Consider the following 13,381-nt stretch of genomic DNA (forward strand, 5'->3'; position numbering starts at 1 on the left):
AATTTACGGGGGAGGGGAAACAGCGTACTCTTGACTAAAACTTACTTGCGTCTCCCTCTAACGTCAGTCTCGTCCAAATTTGGAAGGAAACTCGCATTTGCTTGCTAACGAAAATAGATATATTTCTTTCCATGCCCTATTTCGGCCGAACCGAATGACACCCCAGTCGACGGGATTCTATCCCTAGCGTTTGGCATACGTCAACCTTAGTCCGTCATGCTCTTTTTGCACTAAGCAACCTACCAGCAAAATAATTATTTCCAACATGACGGCGTAACCTCGATACATTATATATCAATAATAATAATAATAACAATATCCCCATTCTCCCATTACCATACGCCCTCCCCTCAAAAAAGAGTGAGGCTAAACAGTTAAGTAGGGTCAAGGAGAAAGAGAAGAACAAGGAGAGAGCACTGACCAGACATCCGCTAGATAAGTCCAACGAGAACTGGGGCCTTGCGGAGGCTTATTGCCATTCAAATTCCAGTGAAGACCAATAGCCGCTGCCAATGAGAAATCAATGGCAAGACGCTGTTGCGATTATCCAAATTTATTTGTAACTACTATCGAAAGAGGTAGAGTGTACTTTAAATCTGGGGAGACGTTGTTACTCAGCTTCCAGGGAACACTACAGGCTACATAATTGGGATGGATGGCTCTCGTCTGGGAGAGGCCCCGTGTTTTGACAAGCTTCTGGGTTTGACCTTTACTTCTGATCTGAAATGGAACACGTACATCAAGTCTGTTGCCAAGGTCGCTGGAAAGATGGTGGGATCCTTCTACCGCTCCAGAAGATATCTCACTACTGATGCAATTCTCTATCTATATAAAAGCCAAGTACGTCCAAGGATGGAATACTGTTTCCATATTTGGGCAGGAGCTGCTAAAAACAGCCTATCCTGCCTTGACAGAGTACAAAATAGACTTCGTGGCTTAGTGGGGGATGCCCTTTTCTCTACCCTGCAACCTCTCTCTCACAGAAGAGACGTTGCGAGCCTATCCTTGTGTTATAGTTATTTACATGGCCGGTGCTCGTCTGAACTCCAATCTCTGGTCCCCCCTGACCAATCTTTCACGAAAAACACCCGTCTAGCTTAATCCACTGTGAAAAATTTCCCCCAATCTTTATCTGTGCCTAAATCAAAACGTGGATTCCATGAACAAAGCTTCTTTCTTAGAACTGCACGCCTGTGGAACTCTGTTCCGTCTGCCTGCTTCCCACCTGACTACAACTAGACTGTGTTCAAGTCCAACGTAAGCAAATTCCTAATGAACCACCCCCTTAAGTAAACACTTCATCAAATCTCCACACTAACGTAATGTACTTGCAATAACCCTTATCCCTGAGTGGCTTCCAGGCCTTGATAAGTGGTGAACACTGTGTAAAAAAAAATTTTTTTAAAGATATTTGATGACATGTGTAAAAGCTCCTTGTGAGCCAATAAGAATCTCCACTTATATATAAAGCACGTTTGTATGTGTTTCTTTTTGTGTGTGAGTTTCATATGGACTTTGTAACGGCTAGGGCCGATGTTTTACAATATCACAAAATATATTTCACATAACTCTGAATATTTGTAGATAGGTTTTGTATCAAAATGTCCCTGGTAAATATCTAAAATCGATAATCGAAAAGTCTGATTAAAGAAGAGACAGTCCAATTATAACTAAAGTTAACACCCTTATATAGCCTAAAATCAGAAGTGCATTTGACTAGATTTATCACCGAACAAAGAGCAGGGTGTGGCATACAAAATTAACAATAAACAGTGTCGCGTTCAAAATGAGTATTTCTGTTTAGAACAACATTGAACAATTATACATGACTTGTGCATTTAAAAATGTCATTCAAGCCAGTATATTTAAAAAAAAAATCTTATAAAATAAACAACGAGGAACTATGTAAAACTTCATCGCGGTATATTGCTGTGAATCCCTGACTACAACGAGCAATTAATGGATTTGATTGAAAAAAATAGACGATTTCACAAGTTTCGATGACAACAAAACTGTTGGAAATGTGGAAACCTCGTTGATCCTCATTCAATCCCGGACAATGTTTGGTCTCCTTGCTGTAATAATAATAAAAATAATGATAGTATTAAAAATAAGTACGATTGGCGAGACGAATAAAAACAATAATAAGCTGAATTACACGTGCATTGCGAATAAGAAAAAGAAAGAATAAAACTACGATGACGTTGACGTCGCAGATGACAGTGATGATGATGATGATGATGATGCTGATGATGATGATGATGTTGATGACGACGACGACGACGACGACGACGACCATGGCAATGAGGATGACGAGAATGATTTTGATGCCATGACGACGGCGATGATGATGATGATGATGATGATGATGATGATGATGATGATGATGATGATGATGATGATGACGGTTATTCGTTGACGCTAAAGCCCAACAATTATTTAGAATAAGGACTACGAATTGTGTGTCAGATTATATCAGACATTACGATTACATGTGAATGATAAAATAACTGTGAACGCGTCACCACAAATTGCTGACGAGTTTTCATTTTTATATTTTCTGTTATTTGCCTTCGTTTTCTTGCCAGATTCGTTTCATTCGTTTGCGAAGGCGGCCCTGATTAGATCATTAAGCAATAACATGGAAGTAAAATTGTTGAGACAAGACAAGGAGGAAGAATAGCAAACGTAAATGAGAAGGCTCTTCTTTTCGAAGACCAGAATTGGAATTGGCGCGAAGTAAAAACAACAAAAATCATAAGAGAGAAAAAAGAACGGATCAATTCTCAAGATGCGTCCATTTAATATGCGCATTTATCGCAGTAAACAACGTTTGAAATTCAAGCCGGATTGACCTTATGACGTCTTGGTATGAAGTAAATTCTAAAGCTTTTTTTTTTCACTCCCCTATTAGTATCGGGCGTGAAATCCTGATGGCCACTTACATGCAAGAGTTTAACTGATACGAGGGAAAGGACTAGATTCCGACACGTAACACCGACGTCTACAATCTATATATTGATTTTAGTTCTTCTGTCTGTTTGTCTGTCTATTTGTCTACGCAGGTCACTTTTTCCTAGAAACTACTGGGTTGACTTGGCTGAACTTTTCTGTGGGCATTTTTATGATAAAGTTAAGTAGACCAAATATCCGTAAGATGTAAAGTTAGAAATTGATACTTATATAGCTGGCAATTTTTTTGTGAATCTTTGTTGCGATAAGATGCAGCGATCGAAGTATTATGGTACCAGTTGGATGTACAGTAAACAATTAATAAGGATGAATAGAGATTTATATTTAACGCAAAAATGAGCAGACAACGTAACCATATTCAATCATCATGTTCGCATTCAGCACTTATTCCAAGTAAATGTTTAATAAGTTACTTAACAACTATGGCTCCATTGGCGTCGGCCAAGTATTTTTATATGCATTTGTACGCATTGTTAGAGATGTGTTATAGAGGAGGAATTTAGAATCAAGAGAAATCAAAAATAAAAGAAAATACAGAAATAATAGGAAAATAAAAAAAATAAATAAAAATAGCTACAATGTAACAAACGCAAGGTGACGTCACAGCTGATAAAGATGAATGAAAGAAAGCGAAAAAAACGCACGTGGCGGGCAGAGATAATTTTAAGCACGTTTCTACACGGTATATTTCATAACCACGTGGTGATAGGACGGGAATTTTTTAAAAACCTGCAAAACTGATCTATCTACCAAACTTTTAGCAAACTTTTTCGGTAAACCATCTTGTCGTTGGATTAGAAAAATAAATACGTCTTACGCGGTTTGGTGTGAAAACGACTGATAATAAATTCTATTTCTTTCAACTAAAAGAAAACACTTGTCAATTTTTACTCCTTTGTTTCACTCTCTGTGTAAAAATTTTACAAGAAGAATAACATGAACATTTTACTATGAAGTATGCTCAAACAAATTAATTCTATTCACGTTCGGAAGAAAAACAGTACGCTGAAGACAAAAGTAAGTGCGGTGATAAGGAAAGGGCAAGATTCGAACTCAGCATACCTAGGTCTACAGTTTTTCATAATTGTCTTTGTACTTGGAGGGAAGAAGCCCCAGGCAACGCATGAAACCATTTGATATAAGTAGCTAAAAAAGTAATAATGCTGCACAATCAAAAACTAATCACAATAAGTGTCAGATGGATAAATCCCGGCTTAGGAAACAGCAATTCTTCTCCCCTTGTCAGAAACATCGTCGATGAAATGAAAGACACTAAATAAGAAAATAGAGGAAAGGAGAGTGACAAAAGTAGCCAAAGTCAAATGTTTACTCTTCTTTAAACGATTTAATAATTAATGTAACCGTCATGGTTGCACTGGTGTCAAAAAAAGAATATATATATATATATATATATATATATATATATATATATATATATATATATATATATATATACGAGAAGTGCGCAATAAGTAATGCCTCTGGCCAACTTCTAGTTGGGTGATCTAACGGAAATCTTGCATGTGCAATGATTTATATCTCTACGGGTGTTTTGGCAATTTACAGTTCTGAACTAATTGTGGTTTCTGTTTTACAGGTGTTTGAACTGAGTCAGGTGTGAAATGGAGCCTGTTGAATGTCGAGCAGTGATTCGGTTTTTGTATTTGAAAGGACGCACACAATAGGAGACTTTTGATGAACTGAAAGAAACTTATGGTGATAATGCCCCATCATATGACCTTGTAAAACGCTGGCATCGTAAATTCAAACATGGGCGGAAGTCACAGATCTTGCCCCCCCCCTTTCTGCTATTAATGAGGCATCTGTCCGTCAAGTTGAGATTGCCATTTTGTAAGATCGGCGCATTACTATTCGCAAAATACTCCAAGATGTCAAGATAAGTACAAGGTCTGTGGAAACTATGATTCATGCCCATTTGCATATGCATCAGGTGTCTGCCAGATGGATTCTCAGGTTGCTCACACAATTCCAGAAGCGAGAACGCGTCGAGTGCTCGAGGATGAATTTGGAGATGTGCCAAGAAGATGCGTCAAAGTTTTTCAAAAGACAGATTACACAGGGTGTAACCTGGGTCTATCCCTATGATCCAGAGAACGAAGCCCAGTCAATGCAGTGGAAGCACTTGGACTCACCACCTCTAAAGAAGGCAAGGGTGCAGCCCTCCGCTGGCAAGGTCATGCTCACAGTCTTCTGGGACCAGGACGGAGTAGTGATAACATATTTCCTGGCCAAGGGTACCATAATTACAGGAGCCTTTTATGCTTCACTTATGAGGAAATTAAGGGAAGCTATTTAAATCAAGAGGTGGGGCAAGACCAGCAAAGGTACCCTCCTCCTGCAGGACAATGCTCCGGTCCACGCCTCGCATGTCGCCAGATCAGAAGCAGGGGCGTGTGGTTATAAAATCCTAACCATCCTCCCTACTCTCCTGACCTTGGACCGTCTGACTTTCACCTCTTCTAAGCCATGAATTTTTTTTTTGATAAGAAAGCGTTTCCCAGATGATTCAGCCTTGATTTCTGAAGTCACGTCGTGGTTGGAGGACCAGGCTGGGGTGTTGTACGAAAACGGTCTCCAGGGCTGCATCAAACGATGGGAGAAATGCATAACTCTGGGTGGTTCCTATGTAGACAAAAACTAATAACTGTGCCAAGTTTCGTTGCTCTACTGCTATGAGAAGTGGGTCAGGGGCCTTCCTTATTGCACGCCCCTCGTATATATATATATATATACATATATATATATATATATATATATATATATATATATATATATACATATATATTTGACGAACTTATGCAGTCCAAGAATCCATCACCATTCATTTTTGCACGAATTCCAGGAATCCTTACATACATCCCATTAGTGATATTTTTGGTCCTACGTAAGCATTAGTGGAATCCACTTAACACAGCTATTGTTGTAACATACGGATTATAACATCGTTTCCAGTGCACCCACACCGCATTTTATTCATCATTATTCGCCGATCAAGTCACATAGTAGGAAGTGTCTGTATTTTTTAGATGAGGTGTATTCATTTATTGAGATTATCGGACTGACTTCCTCATCTTGGTTGTTATAGTCACAACGTTTCGGCCGTTTTGCCCTCTGGCCTCCATCGGGTGTTTTGTATCGAACTGGGGAACCGTTTGTTAGGAGTCTCGAACCCAACCCTTTATTATTATTATTAATATTATTACGGGGGTACCGTGTTCGGACTCCAGCTAGGCTCTTGGTCAGAGATGCTGATTCTCTATTTTGAATGTTACTTTTTACTGCCTTTGTTCAGGATTGAACTCAGCACCTTCGGGTAACTGTAAACTTGGATACAACGTCTAGGACCCCTCGGCCATATGTTACATATCAAAGTTTACAGTTACCCAAAGGTGCTGAGTTCAATCCTGAACGAAGGCAGTGAAAAGGAACATTCAAAACAGAGTATCAGCAACAATGTCCCAGAGCCTAGCTGGAGTCCGAACACGGTACCCCCGTAATAATAATAAAGGGTTGAGTTCGAGACTCCTAACAAAGAGTTCCCTAGTCCCTATATATATATATATATAGATAGATAGATATATATAGATATATATAGATATATATATATGTGTATATATATAAATATATATATAAGTATATATATATGTATATATATAAATATATAAATATATATCTATATATAAATATATATATGTATATATATGTATATATATAAATATATATATAAATATATATATATATAAATATATATATATATAAAGATACATATATATAAATATATATATATATATAAATATATATATATATATAAATATATATATATATGTATATATATATATATATATATATATATATATGTTGGTGGTCAAGGTTTGGTGTAGACGTGTGTTAAAAGCACACAAATGTCTTAGCGTCATACTGTGCTTCTTTCAGACAAATCAAGCCACGCAAACGAGGATCTGATGAAGGGTGAGTGTCCTGCGCCGTATAACTGGACCTCCACTGACTTGACGGGCAAGCTTATTTAAATAAAGGCTAAGGGTGAGATAACCCTGACAGAAAACTCCAGAAGAGATTAGGCCCTGTAAGCTGCGGCATATATGACCCACCGGCGGGTGGAATATGCTCTGGTGCCCAGCAGCCTCAGTCCCAGTCATGGAGAAAATGCCATGATGGGTGGAGATGGCTCCCGTAAGCCGTGGTGAAGGCAACCTTTCTGGGATTGCCGCATACAATGATGTTAACTTGCTCTTCTTTTTGGTTCAGTGTGGCAGTTGTTTAGAGAGTGGCATTGTCTCGGTGTACTGTCTTTCCTCACTATGAAAAGCCTTAAGCACAGGCATTGCTAGATATAAATTAGATACACTTTTTACCATCTCGTGTATCTCGATAACAAAAAGGCTGGCTGTAGCCTAAAACGGCAAAACATCCAATGAAGTTGGCAAATATGATTATGAACGTAAATTGCAATAAGGGAACTGGAACGTCCAGGGCCTGGCCCGGAAGGTGTCTCATGGTTCCACAGCCTGGACCTGGTCGTTATCATATTACTGCGAGGAAATAAATGATAACTATCGACTGTCGGAATGTGCGGACGCTGCTTGACATGCCGTAAACAATAACACGTCCAGATCGTAGATATGCTCTGTTATCTAAAGAACTTCAACTTTATGGCATGGACATAGTTGCTCTGTCCGAGACTAGGCTTGCTGATGATAGACAGTTTTCTGGGGTGGATGGGGCCTATACCATTTTCTGGAGTGGTAGTGCAGATAGAGGTAAGAGGGAATCAGGCTTGGCTTCTGCTATAAAGGCATCAATTATTTTTTAGCCTGGAAGAACTTCCCTGTGGCGTGAGTGAGCGGATCATTACTATGAGGTTAGTTCTGGTAAATGGTCGTTTTACAACTTTTTTGTACCCACTATAGATGCAACAGAAGATGAAAAAGTTGCTTTCTACCTTGCTTTGTGCAGCGTAGTAAGACACATTCCCTCTGCTGACAAGATCTTCATTCTTGGAAATTTTAATTCTAGGCTGGGAAGAGATTTTGGAACCTGGGAGGTGCTGGGTAAACACGGAGTGGGCAAGTGTAAAAGCAACTGTCTGATGTTGTTGCAGTTTTGTTCAGAGATGCGATTTTAAATCGGTAACACCGTTTTTCAGCAGAAGGGCGAATACAAGACGACCTTGATGCGTCTTGATTCCCAAAAAATGGCACTTGATAGACTATGTGTTAGTCAGAAAACGTGAGATGAGGGATATCTGTAGTGTTTGTGTCATGCATGGTGCAGAGTGCTGGACCGACCATCGTTTGATCCGTGCAAAGGTTAAGTGTGTTGTGAAGCCAAGGTGTGGTTATCCCAGAGCGACTTAATGTCTAGTAAAGGAGATGGAAGAGATTGACTTTGAAAACACTTGGTCTGCTTTAAAGGAGCCTGTCTATGAGGTATGTGAGAGAGTATTATGTTATTTTGAGCGTAAACATCAAGATTGGTTCAATGAGAATGATACTGAAATTGAGGCTCTGCAGGGCATTGCATGCTTATCTCGGAGGTGGTTTGACTGATGAGCAAGATCGATTGAGGGGCAATTTTAAGGCAATCAAACGTGAGGTGCAAATGAGGTTGCGAAACATGCAGGATGAATGGTGGAGGCAGAAAGCAGAGGAAATACAGCTTGTCTCGGATTCGAAAAACACCAAGGTCTTATACAGCCTACTGCGTGCCGTTTACGGACCATCCAGATGACCTATCACTCCTTTGCGCTCGAGGGTTGGTGAGGATCTTCTTCGACACCCTACGGACATTCTTTATAGGTGTAGGGGGCATTTTGATGATCTCCTGAATAGGACTTCTTATGTTGATCAGGAGTTTGTTAGATCGATTCCTAGCAATCCGATCAATGATATCTTGGCAGAGGTTTTTTCTCTCCAGGAGGTTTAAACAGCTGTCCATGAGCTGAACAATGGAAAGTCTCCTAACCTAAATCGTTTGCATGCAGAGATCTTTAAATGTTCTGGACCCAAGATGATGCAACGCTTAGCGGGCTTGTTGCAGACTGCTTGGCGGGACGCATTGATGGTAGTCCTATATAAGGGAAAGGAGGGTACCTAAGATGAATGTGGAAACTATCGGGGCAGCTCTTTGCTGTCAGAAGTCGGTAAGGTGCTCTGTAGAATCATGCTAGACAGAATGCTTGAGCACATGTTTTGCCTAAGTCGCAGTGTGGTTTCAGAAGATGTCGAGGGAGAGTGGGTATGATTTTTACAGCTAGGCAACTACAGGAGAAATTTATAGAACAGCAGAAGGGTCTGTATCATGTGTTCATCGATTTAATCAAGGCCTTGATACAGACAGATATTTTGGAAGATATTCTGAAAAAGCTTGGCTGTCCTGACAAGTTTGTAACCATCTTAAACCTCTTCCACGTTGATATAAAGGCTGTGATCAACGTTGGGAGATAGCTAGCTGATCCTATCACAATAGAAAATGGTGTTAAGCAGGTTAACTTTCCAGCACCCACACTCTTTGCGTTATATTTCACCATGATCTTTCGTATGGCATTTGGAGGTTGCTCTGATGGTGTCTATATTCAATGCAAGTACGGTCCGTGAATTGCTCTGCGGATGACTGTGACTTGTTGTTCATACGGTGGCTTATATGCAACATCTTGTGGACGCCTTTGCGGTTGCCTGCAGCGCAGCGCATTGGGGCTGACTATCAATCTGAAAAAAAAACTTAATGTATCAGCCTGCTCCAGGCATGCCATACTATGCGCCATCAGTTTATATCTGTGGGTCAAGGATAGAGGTCGTCACTAAGTTTGTATTCTTGGGTAGCACACTAAGTATGATCGATGCCCAGGATGATGAGGTATTGTTATGGATCATCAGGGCGAGTGATGCCTTTGGAAAGTTGGACAAGTGTTTGTGAAGTTGTCATGGGATCTCGCTGCCAACTAAGATTAAGGTTTCTGCCGCATGCGTTCTCTCTGCTCTTCTCTATGCCTGTGAAACTTGGACAACATACAGTAAGCATTTAAGACGTCTCGAGCGGTTTCATCAGATGTGCCTACGACGAACCTTAGGTGGGGGTTGGCCAATGTATGAACCTGGGATAGTCTTGCTTTGGATCGAGAAGAGTGGAGAAAGACCTTGCGGAGAGGTGTTTGGGCAAGATTGAGGCAGATCGAATCCAGTACGAACGGCTGATACATGATATCCGGAAAGGGGGGGTGAAAGGAGCAGTGAATGGGCGGGGGCATCAAATTGGTCTGGAGTGTGATGTGTGCGGAAGAATATGTCTGAGCAGAGCTGGTCTGATAAGCCACAAAGATTACTCATCCGCGCAGTGGGCCACAAAGCAGTCTTGTGTTGCCAGATCTAACCTGTGTCAACTGCGGGTGGACGTACAAAACAGCAGGTGGTTTGAAGCGGCATTTGATTATACATAGAAGTGACCATGAAGAACGTGCTGATAGTGGCGCACATGTCTGTACAATGTGTGCCAAAGAATGCCAGCGTTTGGCAGAGCTTAAAAGCCACCTTCGTGCGGCCTATCACTGATTTGTGTTCGTGTTTCTGTATCTCTTTTTTTGTGCTATATCAAGTAATGGCAATGTTCGAAAACGAATTTGCTGCCATCAAACACACACACACACACACACACACATATATATGTATATATATATATATATATATATATATATATATCTTTATGAAGAAGAATATGAACAATGACAACAATTTGCAATAACAAAGGAAAACATGGCCAAACAATACATGCCGATCAAATAAGTATGTTCTTTTAACATGTAACGTCACAGCAGCACGTGAACTTATAAAGCCTCGCCAGCCGTTTATGTATTTATTTTATTTTATTTAATTTATTTATTTTGTCAGAATTCAATTTGATATTTTGCTCCACTTTTCAAACATTAAAGTAAAACAACAGCACCTTTTTGGAGCAACAGGCAATGGCCTGGCTTTTAAGTATTTTATATTTTTTGCAACAAATCATGGGGATATCAATGGTAGGATATTTTAATCAATGCCTGATAGTTGATTGTTGTTATTGTTTTTTTTTTTTTGTTTTTTTGCTATGTTTTTGTTTTTGTTGTTTATCCATGTCACTTCCTGTAATATAAAGGCTTGCATCATTGTGTTCCTATTGCTAATGATGTAAAAAGGGGTTGAGGGTGTTTTTTATCCTGGATGTCGGTGTTCCAGTATTTACTTTGGTTTTTATTAATTTTTATATGACTTCATTTTTATATAAAAAAACCTTACCATTTGGTTCAAGCTTGGAATTGGGAATCTTATCCTATGCCAGATACTCACTCGCTATGTGATACATTCTAACTTAGAGACTTTATCAAGGTTCTAAGCGTTCCATTAAGTGAAATTATTTGAATATCTTTTTCACTTTTTTATAGGTTTATGTTGGCTAATAGTTTTAAAAGTTTTTTTCATAGACCTAGTTCTTACTATAATTATTGCAATGATAAAGGTCTTCCTAAGATTCCAGTTTCTTTCAGACATTCGTACATATTAGTTATGATATTAACTCTCAGTCTGTTTAATCTGGAATCATTGCGGAAAGTAAGTTCTTGTTCAATATAGCAATGGCAAGTTTAATAGCTCTTTTTTTCTAGGAGCGTAGATGTAGGAATTTCATAGTATTAGTGGACAATGGATGACATATATTCAACTGTTTAGTTCCCTTTTGTTTAATTATTTTTCAGCTCGTTATATGCCTAACATTTCATAATATATATATATATATATATATATATATATATATATATATATATATATATATATACATACTCGTAGGGAAACCAGGCGTTATCCGGGATTGAATGAGGATCAACAAATGTTTAACTTTCTCATTTTTTGATTGTCATCGAAATCGGTATAAACGTTCATTTGAGTTCATTGGTTGCCCTAATTATGGATCACTTGATGGCAGTGTACAGGGAGAAAGCTTCACTTGCGTTTCCGGAAGTACTTAGTAACACAATTCATCGTAGTCTCCATTGCACTGTAGGGAACCTGCTATTGTTTTTTTTTATTGTATGTAAATAATAGTTTCACTTAAAGTTTAAAATGCAAAAGTCAAATATCGTGGTATTATTTGATTCTGTGAAAAAAAAAACATTCGTTTCAAACGCGCCCCTGTCTTATAAAGGAATCTACAGTTGATTTTATACGTTGGTCCGTTCTGCTGGCGAGGTTATGACGCTTTTGAAATGCACTTGCTATATTAGGTTGTATAAAAGGGTATACGTTTTTCAAAGTCGAACTCCAGCATTTAGTCAAATTCTTTAGATTATCGATTTTCCTACACATAGCAGGCTCATGAACTTTAGCAAAAATGTACACCAGGGAACTTTCAGTGCTTAGTGTATTTCTCCACTATAATAAGAATGTTCCTTTTTCCGAAAATATTACTATCTGTCCAAGTTCCATACAGAAGACATCTATAGATGCATGTAAAACAATTTCTGTTAGAAAAAATAAATATTTTGAACATTAATTTACATTACAAAACATAAAAATTTTGTGAAAAAATCCGATTTTAAAATATCAAATGTACTTTTCCAAATTACAAAATTTTTATAACATGGCGTTTTTTTTATTGTTCGTCTTTTTATTGGCAATCTTGTTTTTTTTTAAAAAACATTAACTGAAAAAAGGAAAAAAATGATCTGTCAAAAAACAAAAAAAACAAATAAACAAATAAAATACTAAATAACTAGCGTCCTAATTTGCGTGTAAACGTCTTCAATCATTGAAGAAACACCAAGCAGACCAAACGACAAATAACTAATAGGAATGATTTAATTAAAAGAGATTAACGTAAACATGTACGTGAGTATGAAAGATGGCGGTTGCAGTAGAGAGACGAGAATCACGCTCGCATTCGCGAGATTTCACACCAAAGAATACAAATGAACGTGACATGTCGTCCGGTTATTAATTTAAAAACATTATGCACGCAAAGGCGGCCAAAATACCGACTTCTTAATAGGAAAGTCATTCAAAACCATTTTGCGTTAGAACACGCAGGTAAACATATTAATATTAATCGATATTAAAGCAAATATCGAAGCAAATGTTCTCACAAAATAGTCAGTATTAAAATAATTGTCATATATATATATATATATATATATATATATATATATATGTATATATATATATATATATATATATATATATATATACAGAGTGAGCCAAAAGTAGATAGACGGTAAAATAGACTTATTTAGAGATACCGTATACGTACAGCTATATGCAATAAGAAAATTATATTAATAGAAATTGTATATGCTACTCTTGTTACATTAGTCGTACATATACCTGATTTCTGAATAAATGTTTTT

Source organism: Euprymna scolopes, chromosome 34 (genome assembly GCF_053919585.1).
Source record: "Euprymna scolopes isolate OS-2025 chromosome 34, ASM5391958v1, whole genome shotgun sequence".
Classification (NCBI taxonomy): domain Eukaryota; kingdom Metazoa; phylum Mollusca; class Cephalopoda; order Sepiida; family Sepiolidae; genus Euprymna; species Euprymna scolopes.